Source organism: Eleutherodactylus coqui, chromosome 1 (genome assembly GCF_035609145.1).
Source record: "Eleutherodactylus coqui strain aEleCoq1 chromosome 1, aEleCoq1.hap1, whole genome shotgun sequence".
In the NCBI taxonomy this organism is placed as follows: Eukaryota; Metazoa; Chordata; class Amphibia; order Anura; family Eleutherodactylidae; genus Eleutherodactylus; species Eleutherodactylus coqui.
Window position 1 is genome coordinate 67668074 of NC_089837.1, and position 23166 is coordinate 67691239.

The 23166-nt window shown below is 43.6% G+C and overlaps 1 long non-coding RNA gene across 1 annotated transcript in view; it reads right to left on the reverse strand.

Annotated features, from left to right (window-relative positions):
* Positions 1–2945: 2945 nt before the first annotated feature.
* LOC136621465 (uncharacterized) overlaps positions 2946–23166 on the reverse strand; it is a 69600-nt gene continuing 49379 nt past the window's right edge. The window contains exon 4 of the long non-coding RNA XR_010791244.1: positions 2946–3062. This is a non-coding gene — a long non-coding RNA (uncharacterized lncRNA). The remainder of the gene's footprint in view (positions 3063–23166) is intronic.

The window sequence follows — 23166 nt, forward strand, 5'->3', positions numbered from 1 at the left end:
GGTTATCACCGCGGGTAACACAATGAACAATCGCGCATGGACAGGCAGCCTAAGAAACAAGAACATAATCACTTCAATCACAAAGCAAACCAATATATACAGTGGTGTCTCAAAAGTAAGGAAACACCCAGAGAAAATGAAAATGGTTTAGCGGATGATGATCCAACTTTAGACACAAACTGTAGAGGAAGGGAGGAACCTGCTAGGCCATGTAACCTAAGTATTACAGTATATTCTACATGCAATCAGACGATCACTAATTCAAGTCACCTATTAGGACAAAAAAAAGTAAAATAAAAGTCAGTTTAATGACCTTTTGTTGAAGTGAATGGAAACTGAGCTGCAATTCCAGAAACAACCCACAAAGAAGGGTGGCGCTGTGTTTGAAAAAAAACACGTTTTTCTAACCCTGGACAACCCCATTAACCCTTATTATGTCAACATATTGAGCTTGTCTATATCTTTAATAAATTGGGGAACGGTTTCCTACAGTTATAAGTAATGACATAAAATAGAGGAATAAATAGTAGTAGTAACAATGTCATTATACACTTATCATTCATACTGGGAAGAGTCAGAATAATAACAGTCCTAATTCTGACCTCCGGTCCAGATGTTCCTATAGGGAGACCATGGCATTAACTAGTTTCATATATTATCTACATTTGGGCTCCAATCTGAACCTGAGATTTATAGGGCGCATCTCTTATTACAGGAAGACTAGCCAATTCTAACTAATTTCCTGTTAATGGCGCGGACTGCGGTGACGCTCACTAGTGGGGAGACAACTTGTGAAAAATCAGTTTGGTCCAAATTAAATTGAACTGAACCACAAGTTCAACAAAAGCCCTAAGGCTGCCTGTCCACGGGAGAGTTTGCATTGCAAGATGACACGCTTTCCATAGGCTTACTATGGAAAGCACAGCCCAACGTCCAGGAGCGGAGTTAATAGCGATTCTCCGCTGGCAAAATTCAAATCACTGCATGTCGTGATTTGCCGCGATTCTCCGCAGTGAGCCTATCCATTATATAGGCTCACCGCGGAGACCCGTCAGTGCTTCCCCCTCCTCCCTGTGGTGAAATATAGCTAGCGATATCCGGTCACGGCCGTGGACAGGGGGCCTAAAACTGCTGTATAACACAATCTAAGGGCAGCGATGAAATATTACCAGGTAAAGGTCAAGAAGTCGCCGTGTCCAAAAAAACGATCAACAAGAAAATAAACGCTGTGCTTCGTAGTATCTCCATTGTAGCAGGAATAGTCAGGATAATAATAGTCCTAATTCTGACCTCCGGTCCAGATGTTCCTATGGGGAGACCATGGCATTCATTAGCTTCATACATCATCTATGTTTGGGCTCCAATCTGAACCCGAGATTTATAGGGCGTATTTCCTATTACAGGAAGACTAGCGGATCCTAACTAAATAATCTCAGTAAATGGCGTGGACAGCGGGGGCGCTCACTAGTGGGGAACCAACTTGTGAAAAAAATCAGTTTGGTCCAAATTAATTTGAACTGAACCACAAGTTCACCAAAACCCCTAAAACTGCTGTATAATATTGTTTAAGGACAACAATGAAATAATGTAACTTACTACGTAAAGGTCAAGAAGTCGCCATGTCCAAAAAAACCACAAACACAATCCAAACCATAAGAGCTGTGCTCCATAGTATGTCCATTGTAGCAGGAATAGTCAGAATAGTAACAGTCTTAATTCTGACCTCCGGTCCAGATGTTCCTATGGGGAGAACAAGGCATTCATTAGTGTCATACATCATCTATGTTTGGGCTCCAATCTGAACCAGAGATTTATAGGGCGTATTTCCTATTACAGGAAGACTAGCGGATCCTAACTAAATAATCTACTGTAAATGGCGCGGACTGCGGCGGCGCTCACTAGTGGGGAGACAACTTGTGAAAAAAATCGGTTTGGTCCAAATTAATTTGAACTGAACCACAAGTTCACCAAACCCCCTAAAACTGCTGTATAACACTGTCTAAGGGCAACGATGAAATAATGTAATTTACCAGGTAACGAGTGAGAGGTCGCCATGTCCAAAAAACCACAAACACAATGCAAACCATAAGAGCTGTGCTCCGTAGTATCTCCATTGTAGCAGGAATAGTTAGAATAATAACGGTCCTAATTCTGACCTCCGGTCCAGATGTTCCTGTGGGGAGAACATGGCACTCATTAGCTTCATACATCATCTATATTTGGGCTCCAATCCCAACCCGTGATTCATAGGGTGCATCACTAGTGGGAAGCCAACTTTTGAATATGTAGATAAAGAGCAAATTTCTTCTCATTTCTCCAGTTTTGACCATCAGGTTCTCTCCAAGGGTCACTATGTTCTTATCTGACAATCCTGTAAACATAAAGAAATATACAGGTTATCATCATGTTAATCACGTTAACCCCTTCTACCTTTGTAGTGTACGTGTATGTCTCAGAGGTGTGGGGTGGATACAAAGCGGGTCCGGGAGCCAAGCCTGCTGCATACCAGGAGGGTGACGGCTGTTCTGACAGTTGACATCTGCCGCTAAAGGTCACAGTTGGAGCTAATTCTGATAGCAGCTATTTGACATCTTACATGCACTGTCTAACCTGACGGCGGCATGTAAACTGTCAGCATTGGGGGGGGCACTCCCTCCGACTCACCATCTAAGCCACCATGTGATTGCGGTGAGTCAGTGTTTGCCATGGCAGCCCTGGCTCTAGTAAAGACTCTCAGGGCTGCCATGTATTTAAAAGGGTATTTTAAATTGACAAGCCATCAATAGATGATCGTTGGGACCAGCCATTCAAATTCCAATCAATCAGATGATTTCCGATGTGGTCAGCGCAAGAAGTAAAATGTGCCGACCATAGCACAGCAAACCGGGTTGGAAATGCAGATGCAGCTCCTATTGAATACAATGGCAGAGACCAGCATACAACATCAAGTCCCCTCATTTCACTGAGATATATATTAGGTAGTAGGAGACTGTTTTTACCTTCAGCATCCGCTGGTCCAGGCGGTGTCTCGGGTGCTCCGTTATCCTCATTGGGCGCTGTTGCTTCAGCAAGCAAGAGAGAAAGAAAAAGAGGAGAACATTATTCTTCCTGCTACTAGAGACGTCTAGAAATGTATATGATTGGACAGAATGGAACAGAGAGATGAGAACCAAGTGATATGAGGATGAGATAAGTAACATTACCAGGTAAAGGCCGAGAAGTCGCAGTGTCCAAAAAAACACAAGTACAACCCGAAATATAAGAGCTGTGCTCTGTAAAGTCAACATTGTAGAAGAGGCGGAATCATGGAGAGCGTGATCACTTATCCCAAACTGCTTATGATGATTACCTAACCCCTTAGTGACCAAGCCTGTTTGCGCCTTAGTGACGGAGCCAAATTTTGGAAATCTGACGTGTGTCACTTAACATATCATAACTCCGTAAAGGCTTTGCATATCCAAGTTATTCTGACATTGTTTTTTCGCCACATGTTGTACTTCATTTAGGTGGTAAAAATAGGCTGATATAACCTGTGTATATCATTTTTTCACATTCTGAACTGTAATATCTCAAATATGTGCAAACATACTGTACAAATTTTTGCTAAGATATATATTTCCATGTGTTCACTTTATTTTGGACGCACGTTTGAAATGCTTTCGTTTTTTCTTTTAACCATTTAGGAGATGTACAAATTTAACATTATCAACATTTTGAGGAACACTTTGTTTTCCTGCACCAAGCCAAGATTGCAAAGGCTCATCGGTGTCAGAATTATAGATAACCCCACAAATGACCCCATTTTAAAAAATACACCCCTTAGTGTATTCACTGAGGGGGGTCAGGAGTATTTTGATCCCACAGTTTCTTTTCAGGAATTAATGCAATTTAGAGTAGAAACAATAAAATTTCATATTTTTGCAAATATGTCATTTTAAAGACAGGATTATTTTCTATAGTGCACATGAAAATGAGGATTTACACCTCAAAATGCATACCCCTGTTTGTCCTGTGTTCATAAACATACCCATTGTGGCCCTATTCTTCTGTCCGTACGTACAATGGGGCCAAAACCGAAAGGAGCAGCTGGTGGCTTTCAGATCAGACATTTTGCTTGAAGGCGTTTTAGGCCCAATTGCTCACTTGTAGACCCCTTGAGCGGCCAAAACGCGGAGGACCCCCACAAATGACCTCATTGTGGAAACTATACCTCTTAGCGCATTAATCTAGGGGTGTACTGCGTATTTTGACTCAACAGTTTTTGAATGAATCAAAGCAAAGCAGAAATAAAAAATTGTACGGGTAGAAATAAAAAATTACGATTTTAGTTTTTTTTTAATCAATTATGTGATTTTAAAAACAGTTTTTATTGGACAGCAGACATATGAATGGAGGCTTTCACCCAAAAATGGATACCCCCGTTTGTGCCATGTTCAGAAACATACCCATTGTGGCCCTAATCTTCTGTCCGTATGCACAACAGAGCACTAACTGAAAGTAGCAGCGGGTGGTTTTCAGAACAGACATTTTGCTTGAAGGTGATTTAGGCCCCATTGCCCACTTGTAGAGCCCTTGAGCGGCTAAAACGATAGAGAACCCCCACAAATGACCCCATTTTAAAAACTAGACCCCTTAACCCATTCATCTAGGGGTGTACTGCGTATTTTGATTTCACCATTTTTAAATGAATCGAAGCAAAGCAGAAGGAAAAAATTACGATTTTTGTTTTTTGGCAATTATGTCATTTTAAAATTTTTTTTTTTTGTACAGCATACATAGGAATAAAGACTTTCATCCCAAAATGTATACCCCCATTTATCCCATGTTCAGAAACATACCCATTGTATCCCTAATCTTCTGTCTGGATGCACAACAGGGCCCAAACTGAACGGAGCATCAAACTTTAACTGTCTTTTAACTTTTATGTGATCGCTATTATCCATTGGATGATGGCGATCACGTGATTGAAGACCGCTCACCGTGGCCCCCCATGACATCTCTAAGCTCTTGGCTACCTTTAGTAGCCAGGAGCAAGGAGATTTTAAATTTCCTCTTGCCCTCCCCAGCTTCTGCGCTTGTGTCCACCATTTTGGCTTCAGGTGCATGCGCCAAAACTGGGGAAAGGTCCGCGGATAAGGATCCCATCAGGGAACATCGCTGGTGGCCTTACTTAAGTAATTTCACCTCCCCTCACGGATCCGATCCGTGACGGGAGGTGAAAACTGAGCTTTTTTTTACTTTTACGTGATCGCCGTTATCCATTGGATAACGGTGATCATGTGACTGGGAAACGCGTACCATGGCACCCCATGAAATCTCCAGGCTCTTGGCTACATTTAGTAGCCAGGTGCAGGGAGATTGTAAATTACCCCGCCAATCTGCGACTTTTGTGCCTGCGTTCGCCATTTTGGCGATGGACGTGTGCAATCAAAAATATAATTAACAACTGTGTTCAGTAAAGTCAACATTGTAGAAGAGGCAGAATCACGGAGAACGTGATCACTTATCCCAGCCCTGATTTATGAGGTTATCGCCCTAATCATGCTGCGATTTTTTGATATGGCTGCACAAGAAAAATCGCTCATGTGAATTAACCCATTGTAAGTAATGGGTTATTATAACACATACATCCTGTTTGTCACGCAATCACAGAATTGGCGTGTTTTTTCTTGTCCGTGTAAATATAGGCTTAGAGCTGAAACAGATGAATGCGTTTGCACATGTTTTTGCGTGCATGAAATCGCGGCTGTAAAATGTGACAGAGCGAAGCCATTCATTTCAATTGGTTCGTTCTCCTGAGCGTATTTCTCATGCTCAGGACCTGCCCTATCTTCCTGCGTATTATGCAGAAAGCTGCTATAGAAGTCAATGGCAGGTTTAAAAAACCCAAGGGGAAGGGTGCGGCTTGGCGGGCGACGCAGGGAGAAGACAGCTGGTCCTTATTAGGCTTTAAATAGTATCACGCGTGTGTGAACTGGCATTGCGTGGACAAAAATTACATGAGTACGGCCGGCACGTACGTATCAGCCTGAGTATTGCCATCTCACAACTTTCTTCATGTGTAAATACGCCCCAGCGGACATATTTGCGCACATGCTTATCTGTCGAAGCCCTAGGTCAGCGTTACTTTGGAACCACTCTTGTTGACATTGTACAAGCAATAGACAGTTCACACCTATAGGGTAAGGTCAGGGGTTCCCACATGTGATCTGTGACTCCCTGGGGATCACAAGAGGATTTCGGCCTCACAGGCAACTGCGATTTTGCTCAGTGAAAAACTGACTGATTTCTTACAAGGGTTTGTGCATTTTGCATCAGTTTTTGTATTTTTAATTTTTTCTTAATGTGCACAAGTGAATACACGTATTGGGGAAAATGTATTAAAACCCGCATTTTACACGCTGGTCTTCATAGGATTTCACCTCGGTGCACCACACATCTAATATATGCGCATGCCTCTTCATGTATTTGGCGCATCTTGGCAGCTCCGTACATCTACAGTGATATGTACATGAGGTCCGGCCTGGCGTACAGTTCTGTATAATTCATGCCAGTTTGTGGCATAAATTATAAATAAATGTGTCGGTCTGGGGTGACCACGCCTCCTCCTGACAAACCCTGCCTACTTTTTAGAAATGCATCAAGAAAAGCATAAAAAGTTGCACATTTTTGTGTTAATCCCCTCCTTAAAAATAATGCATTTACACGGGAAACAGTTTTTGTTTTTTTTCTTCATATAGCGTTTGCCACATGGGATGATAATTTTGTAGAGACTGTAAAAATCAATTATACCAAATGTATGTAATATCCAGGATCTGATAGATGGGAGAAGACTTTACCTTCACGGAACGGTTTCCGGGTGGTTTTCATGTTACGACTTGAGAAAAACAAGAACATATTCTTTAGAAGTGCAAAGAGAAATCCAAGCAAAACTCTCCCCAGGATCCGCCGCAGCAACTGCATTGGGATCGCGGGGGATTTACAGGGCGATATCTGTTATTTTTTAAAATACAATCACTTTTTTCACTGTTAGGATCATTTTTAAGCACACAGAAAATCCCTTTACCATTAACCCTTTTAATGACCAATAAACATACGTCATTGGTCTGTAATGAGAGTATGGAATAAGCTCAGTATCCATGCGTGCTTCATACCTGGCTGCTACCAGCTGCTTCCTAAGGCTGGATTCAGAAGAACGTATATCGGCACGGTTTTCACGCCGAGCCGATATACGGCGTCTCTCTCTGCAGGGGGGGAGCATGGAAGAGCCAGGAGCAGTGCTCTGAGCTCCCGCCCCCTCTCTGCCTCCTCTCCGCCCCTCTGCACTATTTGCAATGAGGAGAGGTGGGACAGGGGCGGGGCTAATTCTCGCCCCCGTAGCCCCGCCTCCTTTTATTGCAAATAGTGCAGAGGGGCGGAGAGGAGGCAGAGAGGGGGCGGGAGCTCAGTTCCTGCTCCTGGCTCTTCCATCCTCCCCCCCTGCAGATGAGGACACCGTATATCGGCTCGGCGTGAAAACCAAGCCGATATACGGTCGTCTGAATCCACCCTAAAGCTGACATAGGAGTCAGCTCCAATTGTGGCCTATCATGGCCATTTAGCTACTTAGATTCTGCAACCTATATAATCTCTCTATATAAGCTCTAGCACTGGTATAACTGCCTCCCTTACCTAACTGACATGCGTCTATAGAAGAGTTCCCCTATAAGACACAGCCCGTCACTACTGCCCAGTTTTATACTGTGTGGATGGCCGCTATGAGAATTATCTGTGTGTCACCCCAAAAGATAACCCCTTTCAGCCAATTAAGGTGCTGTTCCAGGTCATCCAGCATCTCCTGTGACAGTTCTGAAAATAAGAAGAGAGGTATACAGTTTAGTTTTAAGACGTGCTTTCTTATGGTAGAGGTTCTGTAGATGGCGGCTATGAAGGTTCTCTATGTGTCACCCTACAAGATAACCCCTTACAGCGTTTGATGGGTTTTTCGGCAGCCAATTAAGGTGCTCTTCCAGGTAATTCAGCTCCTCCCATGACAGTTCCGTAAATAGAGATTCATACGGTTTAGTTTCAAGACATGCTTTCTTATGGTAGAGGGTCCTTCTAAAAAGGGTTTCCTGTCTTGTTTTTTAACTGGTGACCTATCCTCCGATAGGCCATCATTAATTGATGGACAGGGGTCCGCTGTTTAGAAACCCTCCAATGACCACTGATGCCGCTGTCACTGCAGTGGGCCAGACACTCAGCTGATGGATGGGAAGAGGTAGCCCTGGCAAAAGTGATATATTTTTTTAGGCGATGTATGTTGGCTGTCTTTTCTGCAATATGCAAAATTTTATAGAATGACAGTAAATTTACAACATACTGCAACACCTAAGTATTGCAGTATATTCTACATGCGATCAGATGATCACTAATTCTGGTCCCCAAAATAGGACAAAAATAAACTGAATCAGTTTAATAATGTTTTTTTGAAGTGAATGGAAACTAAACTACAATTCCAGAAACAACCGACAAAGAAGGGTGGCGCTGTGTTTAGAAGTAAGCAACCATGATTTTCTACTCTTGGACATCCCCATTAAACCCATCATGTCAACATATTGAGCTTGTCTGTATCTTTTATAACTTAAAGAACAGTTTCAGTTATTAGTAATGACATCAAATAGAGGAATAAATAGTAACAGCGTCATTATACGCTTACCATTTATAGTAGTTAAGATGTTCCTATGTGAAGAACAGGACATTCATTAGTTTTATGCATCATCTACATTTGGACTCCAATCCTAGCCCTAGATTTATAGGATGCATTTTTTAGTACAGGAAAACTAACAGATTCTAACTAATTAATCTCATGTAAATGGCGCGGACTGTGGCGGCGCTCAGTAATGGGGAATCAACTTTTGAAAAATTTGGTTTGGTCCAAATTAATTTAATCTGAACCACAAGTTTACCAAAACCCCTAAAAATGGGTGTATAACACTGTTTAAGGGTGGCTTTACACAAGCGTATCGCAAATATGCTCACCACAGCGGTGCATTTTTGAGCATGAATGAGGTTTGAAGAGGACCATAATCAGCGTGTTGCGCACATGTCTACACCCATTACTATAATTGTTGCGCATGCAAGGCCAGTTCACACGCACGTGACACTCCCTTTCTGTGGAGTTTATTGGCTATTTCAGCCTAAGGGCAACCTCACATGAGAGTATGTGAAAAAACACTCGCCAAGCACCGCGCATTTTCATCATGAACGATACACTTTTCCAAATATGTTTTCAATAAGTTTGGTATGAGATACTTTGTCAAATGCTTTACTAAAACCACGATATAGTATATCTACCGTATTATCCAGATCAACCCAGTCGGTGATTCTGCCTAAGAAGAAAATTAGCTTCGTCTGGCATGACTTGTTTGTTACAAACCCATGCTGGCTCTGGCTAATTACTCCTTTTTCTTCCAAGTACTTGCATACATGCTGTTTAATAATTTGTTCAAAGATCTTTCCCAGTATAGAAGTCAGGATCACAGGCCCGTAGTTTCCTGGATCCACCTTCTTCCCTTTTTTGAAGATGGGGACAACATTTGCCCTTTTCCAATCTTCTGGGACTTCTCCTGTTCTCCAGGAATTTTCAAAGATTATGGCGAGTGGTTCAGCAATTACCTCCACTGCTCTCTGTAGTAGCCTAGGATGTAATTCATCTGGATCTTGAGACTTGAACTAATTTAAGTTAGCTATGTGTTCCCTCACCATCTCTCTGCTTATAGATAGCCTGCATTCTTGTTTTCCTCCAATAGCACAGGGGAGAAAACAGATACGAAGTAGGAATTTAAAAGCTTGGCCTTCTCAACATCATTTTTAACCAATTGACCATTTGAATCCTGTAAACATCCTATAGTATCTTTGATTTTTTTTTTATTTTGACATACCCCCGGAATCCTTTATTGCTTTTGGCCTCTGTTACAACCCTCAATTCATTATTAGCTTTAGCTTTTCTGACACTTGCCCTACAGTTTCTGCAGACTTCTTTAGAAATGTCCCCTCTTTCCATTTGATACACACGTTAAAAAGAGAAAAAAATATATGTTTTAAGTTTTGTGTTCAACCATCCTGGTCTCTTTAAATGCTTCCCATTCTTCTTTCTTTTAGGGATTGTTAACGATTGTGCTTTAAGAATCTCATTTGGTATTTGAGGAGAGGGCTATGTGGATGTCAAAAAATAGAATGAATTTAACAGCGAACAGCGTGGCTGGTTACCTTATAATGGCTATACTGATATGGGCAATAAGATGGGAAAAGTGTCTGAGGAAGTGACCAGGAGGGGATACAAGGAGTATGAACTAAATGGATGTTTTATGTATGAATACTTCAAGGACCACAGACTTAGTGATACAAATGGGCGAGACATCCGACTGACTTATGACTGAGATCATCAAATAAAGGCTCCCAAGAGTAAAGAAGGTAGTGTTCCACCCATTCGCCTGCATGGACATGTGGCAGATGCGATGAACAGAATGCTTGGTGGCAAAAAATCTCTGTGGATTGTGGTGGAACACGCTCTCGACCCCCAAACCCCGGGTTGTATCCTATAATGCCCGGGGTAAAAGGCACCTTGCCTGTGAGCTTGAGATTTTGATAGATACTAGGACAGCCAAGTCTGTAATACAGGCAGTCAAGTCAGAGATGACGATGCAGCACAGAAGGTTTAAGCAGGAACATAGACAGGGATGCAGGCGGGGTTTGGTACACAAAAATGATGGTCCACTTATAAGAAAGACAGATATGCAGAGAGAGAGCTTGGGTAAAGGCTCAGGGCACAATAAACACGCAATGAGGGAGGAACAGGGACAGGTTTATATAGAAAATCCAATTAGTGAAGGTTGAAGCTAAATGGGAAACAGGAACCAGACTTGCAGAAACAAGATCCAAAGACCAGTTCAGCAAAGGAGCTGTCTAGAGGGCTGAATTGCTCAACAGGTAGAGCTGCTGCCTGGAGGACATGAGTTCCTGGGTTCAAATCCTGGCAGATAACATTTTCCCCTATGAGATCACAGATGACTTTATCACCCGAACTGGAGTGGATGGCAATCCCAATGGGACTCCAATAACCATGCCTCTAGCTGCAGATATTGACTAGGGTCACAAAACTGTCTACCCCACAGAAAGGATTCTAACACAATTCCTAGTCAGTGACACTGCATCGGTAAACCTGCTTGGGGCCGATGTGCTACAAGCCTTGCAAACCACTATCCACTTCTCACCCAACGTTACTGTTACCCTTGGCTCTGAGGTGGATGAACAGTTAATTTGCTTGTTACATGTTTTTTTTTTCTTTGAAACAGCAAACATGTGCACGTTCTGTGCAGATATAGCCCAGCTTAGTCAGGTTCCACAGACACTATGGGCAACTAGCAGGACAGATATTGGGAAGCTTCTGGTCCATCCTATCTTAGTCAAGGTGAATGAAGGGGCTGTGCTTTCTTCACACCTTAGTACTCCTTAAGGCCCGCACAATAGGCAGCCATTGGAATAACACTTCACATCTTATTACAGGCCAGGACCATAAAAGAAACCACTTCTTGCAACACTCCACTGTATCCAATGATAAAGAATGGAGAAAAAGGCCATCCCCCTTCTTCCTGAATGATATACAACGTTCACACCTTCAACAAAGTAACAGAATTGATAGCACTCACTGTTCCAAATCCTCACACCTTACTGGCTTGATTGCCCTCTATTGCCAGTTATTTCATGGTTTGTGGATCTGGTTATTGCTTATTTTGGCATTGCCCTGCAGAAATCCTGTCAGTACTTGTTGGCCATCACCTTTAGGGCAAACAATATACCTGTCTGGTCCTCCCACAGGGTGCACAAAATTCTCCCACACAGTATTAAACTACTCTAGCCTCCATCCTCCAAAACTGGATCCCTCTAGATCCTGCCATGGTGCTCCTGCAGTACATAGATGACCTACTTCTCTGCTCTCCTTCAGAGATGTGCTGTACTGAAGCATCCATTTCTCTCCTTGTTTTTTTGGTGGAAAATAGGTGCCAAGTTACCTCTTAGTCCAAGTTACAATTTGTACAGCCTAAGGATGTCTTTTTGGGACACTGCATCTCACATGGAGCACGACGCTTTACAGAGGACCACAAGCACACGGTGGCTGACATACCTCTCCAATGCCTTTTTTCACTCACATAGGAGGCAGTGCACAATTTCCACTCCCTCAACTCCCTAACTATGAAAGCCCTTTTTTACCTGTACTGTACAGAAATGGCAGGACACGCAACTACCCTTCTGACATAGCCCCATGGTCCACAACAATGTCCAGTTGCCTATTATTCTGCTAGACTTGACCCAGTAGCCAGAGGAGCCCCCTCCTGTGTCAGGGTTATAGCAGCTGTTCAACTGCTCTTGGAAAAGGCATCTGACATTGTTCTAGATTTTGCAATTACAAAATACATGGCACATGACGTCCACGGTATATTGAACCAAGTCCAACACATCATCTTTCTATGGCTCGGCATTGACGTCTTCAGCGCACGCTACTTCTTTCCCCACATGTTACTCTGCAATGGTGCACCACGTTGAATCCTGCTACATTGCTTCCGTTGGATTCACAGGGGGAAAAGGGACGCAATAACTGATCAGCAGCCTGAAAATACTCCGTATTTCAAGTCACTAGAACCCACAGAACAATAAGATGTCCTGTCAACATGATTGCATTGCCCTTATGGCACAGGAAACTGTTGGTTTTGAGCATGTTAAAGATGAACCAATTGCTAACCCGGACGTTGAGATTTTTGGCTCAAAATTCCAGGATGGTGACAGGTTCTACACTGGATATGCAGTGATCACTCAGAATGAGGTAACAAAAGCAGAACCACTCCCACCCAGCTTGTCGGCACAGGAGGCGAAGTTGATGGCACTAACGGAAGCATGTAGAGAAGCTGAGCATAAGATGGTATTGATTCTAGGTATGTGTTTGGCATAGCACATAATTATGGCCCCATCTGGAGAGCAAGAGCTTTCCTTATACCCAATGGAGAAGCCATTAAGAACGCTTAATCAGTAATAGAGTTAATGGAAGCCCTGATGCTGTCCACAGAACTAGGGATATAAAAGTTAAAGCGCACATCAAAACAGATAGCGTGGAAACCAAAGGTAGTCAGACAGAAGATGTGGTAGCAAAAGCAGCCACTAGGAGGCCTCATCTCAAGGCCCAAGCCAAACTCCATGCAGTAACTTCAGCCACACCAGTAAGTTTTGATAATGTTCTCGCCCCTTTCCCTTTTTTATTGCACCCCAAGTCTTTATTTGCTTTTGCAGCAGCTGACTGGCATTGATTGCTCAAGCTACGTCTACAGTCAACTAGTACCCCCACGTCTTTTTCCATATCACTTTTCATTGCAGTACCCTATTTAGTGTATGTACCCATGTGTATAACCTTAACATTTATCAAATATTGAACTTAATTTGCCATTTTCTACCCAAGCTCCCAGCTTATCTAGGTCCATTTGCAGCTGTACATTGTCCTCCGTTGTATTATTTATCATGTATAATTTCGTATCGTCTTCAAATATCGATATTTTACTGTACAGCCCCTCTATCAGGTCATTGATAAAGAGATTGGACAGAATTGGGCCTAATACTGACCCCTGTGGCACCCAACTAGCAACAGTGGCCCAATTAGAGTACGATCCATTTATTACCACCCTCTGCTTTCTATCTCTGAGCCAGTTCTCTACCCAGATACACACGTTTTCTCCCAGTCCGAGCTGTCTCATTTTATATATCAGCCTATTATGCAGCACAGTGTCAAATGCTTTAGAGAAATCCAGATATACAAGATCAATAGATCCCAGGTCCAGCCTAGAACTAACTTCATTGTAGAAGCTGATCAAATTGGTCTGACATGATCGACCCCTCATGAACCCATGCTGATGAGGAGTTATACCGTTGTTTTCCTTGAGGTATTCTAGGATGGTGTCTCTCAGAAACCCCTCAAATATGTTTTCAACTAAAGTGAGACTTACCAGCCTGTAGTTACCAGGCTTTCTTCTTGACACTTTTTTGTATATTGGAACCACATTGTCAATACGCTAATCCAGTGGTACAAACCCGGTCTTAATAGTGTCCCTAAACATAAGAAATAGAGGTCTGTCTATCACCTGGTTCCCTTAGGACCCTCGGGTGTATTCTGGCGATTTCTCGATTTTATTCTTTTTTTACCGACTCTGCACTTCCTCCTGAGTTAGGCAGGTGATATTTAGCAGGGGGGGGGGGGGTCGTTTTATCCCTTGGCATCTTGTGACATTTCTTTTTCCTTCGTGAACACGCTTCAGAAAAAAACTATTTAATAGATTTGTCTTACCCCCATCATCTTTTATGATTTCTCCTGCATTACTTGATAGAGGGCCAGTGCTTTCAGTGAAAATCATTTTACCATTTATATAATTGAAGAATAGTTTAGGTTTATTTTTGCTCTCTTTGGCAATCAGTCTCTCTGCCTCCTCCTTGGCAGTTTAGATCTTTTCCTTCAATAACTTGTTTTTTCCCTTTATATTTTTAGCGCTTCTTCACTGCCTTCCTCTTTTAATGATTTAAACGCTTTCTTTCTTTTAGCTTATTGCCCCTCTTACAGTCTTGTCGACCCACACTGGTTTCCTTCTACTTGTAGTTCTTTTACTTTTAAAGGGTATGAATTGCTCACATGAGCTAATTAGGATTAGCTTCTCCCCTTTGTCACCTATACAGTGATTTTTACGTAAATTGTCCCAATAAATGTTGCTCATAGTAGTTCTGAGCTGATCAAGTTTTGCTTTACTAAAGCTTAGTTTTTTTGTCGCTCCCTGATAAGGCTTCCTATTGAAAGACAACTGGAAATATATTATATTGCGATCACTATTTCCCAAGTGTTCCTCAACCTGCACCCCCATGATTCCGGTTTGTTAGTTAATAAGTCTAGGATGGCCCTCCCTCTAGTTGGCTGCTGTAGACTAACAGTCAGCACTGAGAATCTAATATAGGTTCCTAACCAGTATAAAGAAAAAGACCCCCGCGCTCCAGGACCAGGAGTTTCCTGGTCCTGGAGCGCGGGGGTCTTTTTCTTTATACTGGTTTGGATGTCGGAAGCCTGAAGGCTTTACACCCCGGGACGTCTCTCCTGCAGATACAGGATTGAAGACCAGGATCTTTCTGAAGGCAAACGTGGATATCGGGTGCCGGTGGCTCCTTTGATTAGGAGCGCACTGTGCACCAGCCGAGTTGTCACTCACCATTCTTTACAGTTATCAATTTTTTTATATACTTTGAGGCGCTGAGATTTTATTTCTTTTTTTCATGTAATATAGGTTCCTGTTACTTGTCAAAATGTGTCCTTCATCACAAAAGTGTAAGCGGGTCAGCGCCTGGATATATAATATGCACACTTTTGTGTAAGAGCAGGAAAGAGACTTACCTGGTGCGTAATGGGGTTCCTATTGTAGGACGCCACCCACTAGCACCCTTAAGTCCTGGTTCACGTTGATAATTATTATCCGGTTTCACATACAACACCTTAAATCACATGATATTTCCATCCCATTGATGAATAAATGCACCAGATTTAAAAGAGAATGGTCTGACACTTTATTGGGGGGAGTGGGCACTGGTATGGGTGTATTACATTCCATTGACAGTAATGAAGAACAAGGTAGCTCATGCAGGTGAGGACTTGTCACAATTAATTCATCTACAGGCACAATGGATGCCATCCCTGTTTTTGCCCCGACACCTGATGTTGGGATATGATAAAGATATAATTACAACATGATATATTTTGAAATGTTATTGAATTTATTAAATGTACTCAATGTAGTTTACAATATCTATATATGCTTCATGAAAAGGATAAAATGCATTGAGGTCTGATGACAAATAATGAGCGATTACGGAGAAACATTTTTCGGAACATAATACCTGCTTACGTCTGGATAGCCAGAGTGTTCCATGTCAAGAAACATTGTGCACCGGACAATTCAGCTTCTTTACAGTGAAGGTTTTTGATCTTACGTGTCAGTTTGTGGTACTGCCTGTCATTTTCGGCCCACTTTTATATCACTATCAATATTGCTTGCCAAGTTTGAGGGTACACTGATAGCTAGCGATAACCACACTCACAATGATGTAAATTGTGGAAGGATTTTGGCTGGTTTGGTGCGTGGGGGGAGTACAGCAATATACGTACCTTGCCTATTACAGCAGTCGGTAAGCATGTGTGACTGAACGGTATCGCCACCTACTTCTGTTATGTTTACAGAGATCGGTCCACAGTACATCAGTATGGTAACTTACCAAGAAAGAACCGCACAAATGTATAATTTAACCCTTACATGTTGAGGCTGCCTCTGGAACGTATCCTTAATGCATTGGTTTAACCCCCCTTGTTCCACCTCCTGCCTTTGTACCTTCTGGATCACCCCCAACCCCTTTGTTTCCAAATAGTTGAATACCACATGTAACGTTTGTAATTTTTGTAATGTTCGTATTGCGTGTCTTCCCCATGTGCCACAAAAGGGCTGCGGAATACATTAGCACTATACAAATAATTATACCGATTATTATATAACTTTTTGCCAGATGGTAAACAATCCACAACACTATATTGGCACCCAATATACTAACAATATCTCTAGCACGTGTTGTCCGTTTAATAAAGGACACTGAGCACCTGAAGAGGCATCTCGGAGTCATAAACAGGTCTATGATTGACGTGGAAAAACAAACCATAACATCAAATAGCTCATTAACAATAGCCACTAAGACACAAGAGGATCAGGTGGCCGCTGGTATGACATATTCACTGGTTGGTCGACTACAGCTACATGCGCTTTAAATTGGTTTTTGCATCCCATGTTGGTTGTACTTATACTTTGTACTAGTGATCTCCAACTGGAGTCCCTTCAGCTATTCTCTAACTACAACTCCCAGCATGCCCTGTTTAAGAAGCTATCCCTCCCTTTTCAGGAAAGTGGCATATAACAGTGTACATAACAATAAAATGCGGCGCTTCTATCAAATTTCGCAATTTTCTTTTTTTTTTTTACAACAAAGAGGTACGATGAATCCCCCTGCAGTTCCATCCTGGTTTCCGTCTCTGCGCGTTTCTGCATAAAACATGGAAATCTGAGACAGAGCCGCCGCTGAAGAGAAAATCACGTTGAGAAAGTAGCCATGGGGACATATATCATGTATCCCCGCCACCGGGTGATAATTATCATGTGTATACACACAGGCCTGGGGATATACAGTATAATATGTGCATACACACAGAGGTGGGAATATACAGTATAATATGTGCATACACAGCAGTGGGGATATACGCTATAATATGTGCATACACACAGGGCTGGGGATATACAGTATAATATGTGCATACACAGCAGTGGGGATATACGCTATAATATGTGCATACACACAGGGCTAGGGATATACAGTATAATATGTGCATACACCCAGCGGTGGGGATATATAGTATACTATGTGTATACACAGCAGTGGGGATATACAGTATAATATGTGTATACACAGCAATGGGGATATACAGTATAATATATGTATACACAGCGGTGTGGATATATGGTATAATATGTGCATATACCCAGCGTTGGAGATATGCAATATAATATGTGTATACACAGCAGTGGGGATATACAGTATAATATAGGTATACACAGCGATATGGATATATGGTATAATATGTGCATACACATGGAGGTGGGGATATACGGTATTATATGTGTATACACACAGTGGTGGGGGTATACGCTAAAATCTGTGTATACATCCAGCATTGGGGATATATGGTATATGTGTATACACACAGGGCAAGGGACAAGATAGACAGACTGATAAATTACATGCCGCATCTCTCTGTCTACTTGTATATTTATGGCTCTGCAATACGCAGACGGATCAGACAATCACAGAGAAGAGGCGCTTAAGACGTTTATGCTCAGCTCTCTTTATGAAAAACAGGACTTGCGCCTCATTTATCAAAACCGTCTCTAACAGTAAACCTCTCTCCGTTGCCCGTAGCAACCAATCACTGCGCAGCTTTCATTTCTTATACTCCTGAGGTAAAATAAAGCTGCGCTGTGATTGGTTGCTATGGGCAACGGAGACTATTTTACTGTTAGACAGTGATGATAAATCAGTCCCCTAGTTATCTGTGGTAATGAGTCTCAGTACGGCTCGCAGTTTAACCACTTCAGGACCGCCGGATGACTATAAACATCCTGCAGTCTTGAAGTGTGTATGGAGACGGTTTGGAATATACGCTGTATACTTGGCAGCTATCAGACACAACCGCTTGTGACGGCCACGATTACAGTTAGCTCTGATGACGGCAGATAAATGTTTAGATGCCACCGTCATAATTGAAAATGTACGAATCCTGGAAGATGGGGAAGAAAAAGCGAAAATATAAAAGTGATAATTCCCCGGCCCCGAGGGTCATTCACACGGGCGTATGCGTAAGACACTGTGTAAACATCGCAGTGTATGAATTGCGTATTGTTCAACTATCCCTGCGTATGATCGCGGATACGTTTTATTTGCATGCCGATACCAGCATATGTACTTGTATGTGACACGTGCAAAAAAAAAGATGCAAGCAGGAAAGACGGCCTGGAATGATATTCTTTCTGGTTATGTTTAAATTCATTAGCTTGTTTCCAGCAAAATGCGTAATACACGACAAAATAGAGCATGCTGCGATTTTTCTTACGCACGTAACATACGCAATGACCATATGCAAGTCATACTTTCATTGAGCCTATAACCGCGCATTACGCATGCAATATAAGCTGTATTTTGCGCTGCCTTGTGGTACGTGGCGGTGTTATTTTGTGCTGCCTTGTAGTACGTGATACAGCTAGGGTCCAGCAGTATGTGCGCTGCATGGTGACATTTGTTTGGCTCTGCTGGGGGTAATATGGCTGCTACATGGTGATATTTGGCGCTGTGTGGCAGTACTTGTTCCCCGATGAGGTCCTGTGTCACCAAGGATTGGCTGCTGAGACCCACATGGACAATATTCTGCAGTATGAAGGGGATACTATTGTATGTGGGCTGCTGGGGCCGGTGGGCTGCTGTATAATCCCGGCCCTGATCCTCCATCTTCTTCCCTCATGCTGGGACTGCGGCCCCTCAGTATGTATACGTTGTGTATACGTTCTCACAGCGAGAGGGGAGGAGTCTATATACACAGCGGGGCTGAGGGGCGCAGCGTGAGGGAAGAAGTCAGTCAGACAGAGGATGGCGTTCAACTGTATGACTGAGGAGGTGGGGGAGCAGGCAATGGTGGATTATAATAGGGGTGACAGCCCCCGGCTCCAGCCCACGGCCACCAATACTGGCCCTATTATAACCCGCTCTTCCCTCCCACAGACAGCTGAGCCCCGCCGCCCCTGAAGCTTCAGCTCCATCTAGAATGGAGTTTCTTCACTCTAGACACATCACTAATAAGCTGACTAGAATGGAGCTGCTGGAGGTTGTGAAGCCCCGCCCATCCTGTGATGTCACACCTGCCAGGAGCAACTACACTCTAGCCTCCTCCCTGGGGGGGGAGTCCTTCTTCCCACCCCACAGGCCCCAGCTGAGGCGGCAGCACTTGAAGGGCCCCTCTTCCACCTGCCCGTTAGTTGTCCGCCATCAGCTGGGAGAAGCCCTATCAGATCAGGTCATAGTAAAGGCGGCCATGAGTAACTGCAGGAGAGGATCCTGGACTCGTCATCCGAAGAGATAGCTGTTTCCTCACCCTCATCACTAGCGCACATTCACACCACCGTATTTACCCCACGTGTTACACAGTGAATAGAGCCCATTGATGTCAATGGGTTCTTTCACATATGTGTATTTCTCACGTGACTTTCTGTCCAGTGAAAACATACGCGGCACGTTCTATTTTTGTGCGTATTACACACCAAAATAGGCCATAGAAGTGAATGGGCCGGCGCAAAGATGCAGCGGTGTATTTGCGCATTTAGGCCCCTCTGCGTGCCGAAATGCTTTGCGTAATTACACGCACTAAGAGCTCCTGAAGACGAGTGTTTTTGCGCACGGTTTTGCATGCGCAAAATGGCTGACACAAACCGCAGACAATAGAACCCATTGTTTTTAATGGCCGGCCTCCCATTCTGCCTTTTTGCTCTCAATCTTCACATGTGAAAACATACCTGCATGCTCTATATTTGCGCACCCAAGGTACCATAGGAGTCTAAGGGGGTGTGCAGATGCGCCCCCTGTCCGCACAAAATAGCCCACTGAACTGCGCAATTTCAAATCACAGCACAGCGCAAAATAGTACAGTAAACAGAGCTGCTAGTGATAGCGTTCCCTTCACAGCGCAATCACGTCGCACTCACAAGCGTATATACGCCTACACTCATCAGTGTTTTCTGCCCAGATAATACGCTGAGTATTACACAATGGAAATACGTATACGGCCGTGTGAGCGAGCCCTTAGTCAAAGTCTCCTATATCTTTCCGTAAATACACGTTACTCCGTCCTTCTGTGTAAACGCCGGCAGTGACTGAACAACACGCCATAATTCCTTCATCGTTCCGTTTCTGCAGGCTTAACAATCCAGCGACGATCAGCCGATGTAAACAGGGTCACCAATGAACGACGACCTGCTTACTGTGAATGGAGGCGAGCGGCCGGAGCGATCTACTGCGCACTTTACCTCCATTCGCTGAGTGATCATCGTCCGTTTGGGAAATTTTAAATCCTGATTGGAGCATTCAAATGCCGCTGTCAGAATTCACAGCGGCAATTGAAGGGTTAACAGCCACAAATGGCATGAAAATTGATCATTGCCATCAAATATGGCTGAGATCCACTCGGCTTCTGAGCCTGCTGCATACAGACACCTGATATGTGCCACGTCAGGAAAGAGTTAATATAGCTTTATACTATGACGGACCCAGCTGTATATCATCTGAAGGCGGTATTTGATGGCTGATTTTCACTGGTAGCAGAGATATTGAGCTAAAGCTACATGGCAGCTCTTGGCCACAACCGCGGTCACATGACTAAAAAAAAAAAATTTATAGCCGCGCGTCCTCACACAGTCACTGAAATAGATGCTTCACAGTGCAACTCGCAAGTTGTCGCAACCCCCATGTCACAAGTAAAATCCACCAAGGTTGAAGGTAACTGGTGAGTTGCACTGTGACCCCATTGATCAGCGAGAGGGCGAGACCGCAGGGCAGCACCGCAATCTATAACCGAAACCGAACAGATCCCATTATAATCAATGGAGTCCAACCGGCACTGTTCGGTTCAGTCATAAGATGGATCCGATCCGCCAGGGGATTCCCCTTTACCGCTCCACGAACAGAACCCCCACCGCTGGTGTGAAACCCCCCAATACTATCTGCACTAACCCAAATTTATGAATATTACCCACTGCAAGCGATAATATAACAGCCATATACAGGTCACATGGTACAATACGGTACATATTCCTTTTCAAAGTGGTTGTCACATCTCTGCTAAGGATTCCGTTAGGCTGGGTTCTCACATGCCGGATTACCGGCGGAAATCTCGCGGTTTGGCCGCAGCGAAAAACAGCAACATTTCTGCCGGGAAAAGCGCTGCTTCAAAACCCGCGGCACTTAGCCGTAGGTTTTGAAGCGGCCTGGCCGCTCGCTCTTCCACTGCGTCCGGTGTTCCCATAGAGGAGAGCGCGCCCGCAGCGGAAGAAGAAAAAAAAATGTACATACTGCGGCCAGGGAATCCGCGCTGCAGCGCCGACTTCTGAGAAATCTCGTCCACATGGCTGGCTAATCCCGGGATTAGCGGCTGCAGGCAGATTTGCCGTGGTGAAATTCCGGACGGAATTTTCACGGCAAATCCGCCCTGTGTGAACCCAGCCTTATAGAAGCAGGAAAATGAGATCCCCAGCATGGACAGATCCGTCTCATAATGGAACCAAATGGTGAATGGATCCCATTGACTATAATGGGTCCGTTCGGTTCCTGCACCTGTCCAGCCTCCTGCATGCACAACTTTTTCATCCAGCATCTCATGTTGTATCTTTACTGGAGGAGACACTGATGGAGATGTGAATATAGCCTTAGTTTACTTTTTAGCCATATATATGAAATGCAACGTTTTTTACAAAGCCACCTCATTCTTTATTTTGGATGAATTAGAACAATATAACAACGGTTACACAGGGGAGCATAGAGGCGCTTTCATTAAGAGCATCGTTTCATATGCAGCCTTAGTAATGTGCCTGCTGGAGTAAGAGGTTAGAAATTTATTAAGAGGCACATCTTATGATAAATCTATGCAAGCATTGGGCTCAACAGTCCGTGACAAGCGACTCAAGCAGTGAAGCCTTGGCATTAGTACAATGTCCTCAAGACAGGCTATTTCTCCTGCAGCAGGCCTGCTGATTCCACCTGGTCCCGATGATGTGCACACCTAAACTCTTGGATGAGGCTAGCCTCACTTATGGTTCGTTGTGCAGGCGTTGTCACTTCAACCGACTCTAAACAATATGTCTGCATGCTACAGGTTAGGGAAGCTGCTCTCCACTCCTTTCTCAGGCTTCTTGTTGGGTCCTCCGTTTGTCCTGGATAATTAGGACCCCTCTTTCTCTCTCCTCCAGCAGCGCTGGTGACAGTTCTCTAGCCATTCTTTAGCAGCAGTTGGCACCTCTGCAGCTCACTACACAGAAGTAATTGCCTTTTTTATGTGAAGGTATCAACCAATCACAGCCAGTACAATGAGCATGCTCAGTTCCATTGTGCCCAAATTTTGTACAAATTTTGTTACATGGCGCTTTTGGTGCAATACTTAGTGTATTCTTCCATTTGATCTCCATGACAACCTTAACTGCTTCGGGTGAATCCTTTATGATTCCACCCCTTCAACTTGTGCAAAAAGTTGCAACTTTTTTAGGCCTGAAATCTGGCACAAGTGTCTTTGTTCATATGTGTACCATCAGGGGTCACAACTGCGACCCGCACCCCTGCTCTGAAAGGGCGCAGTGGCCCCCCGCTATATATAGACTGCACATTGAGTGTTTTACCAGCCGGTCACATTGCTGGTCACTTGTTGTGGGAAGAAGAAAGTGGAGGAGAAGGGGTTAGAGGGAGGCAGGCATTGTGTACAGA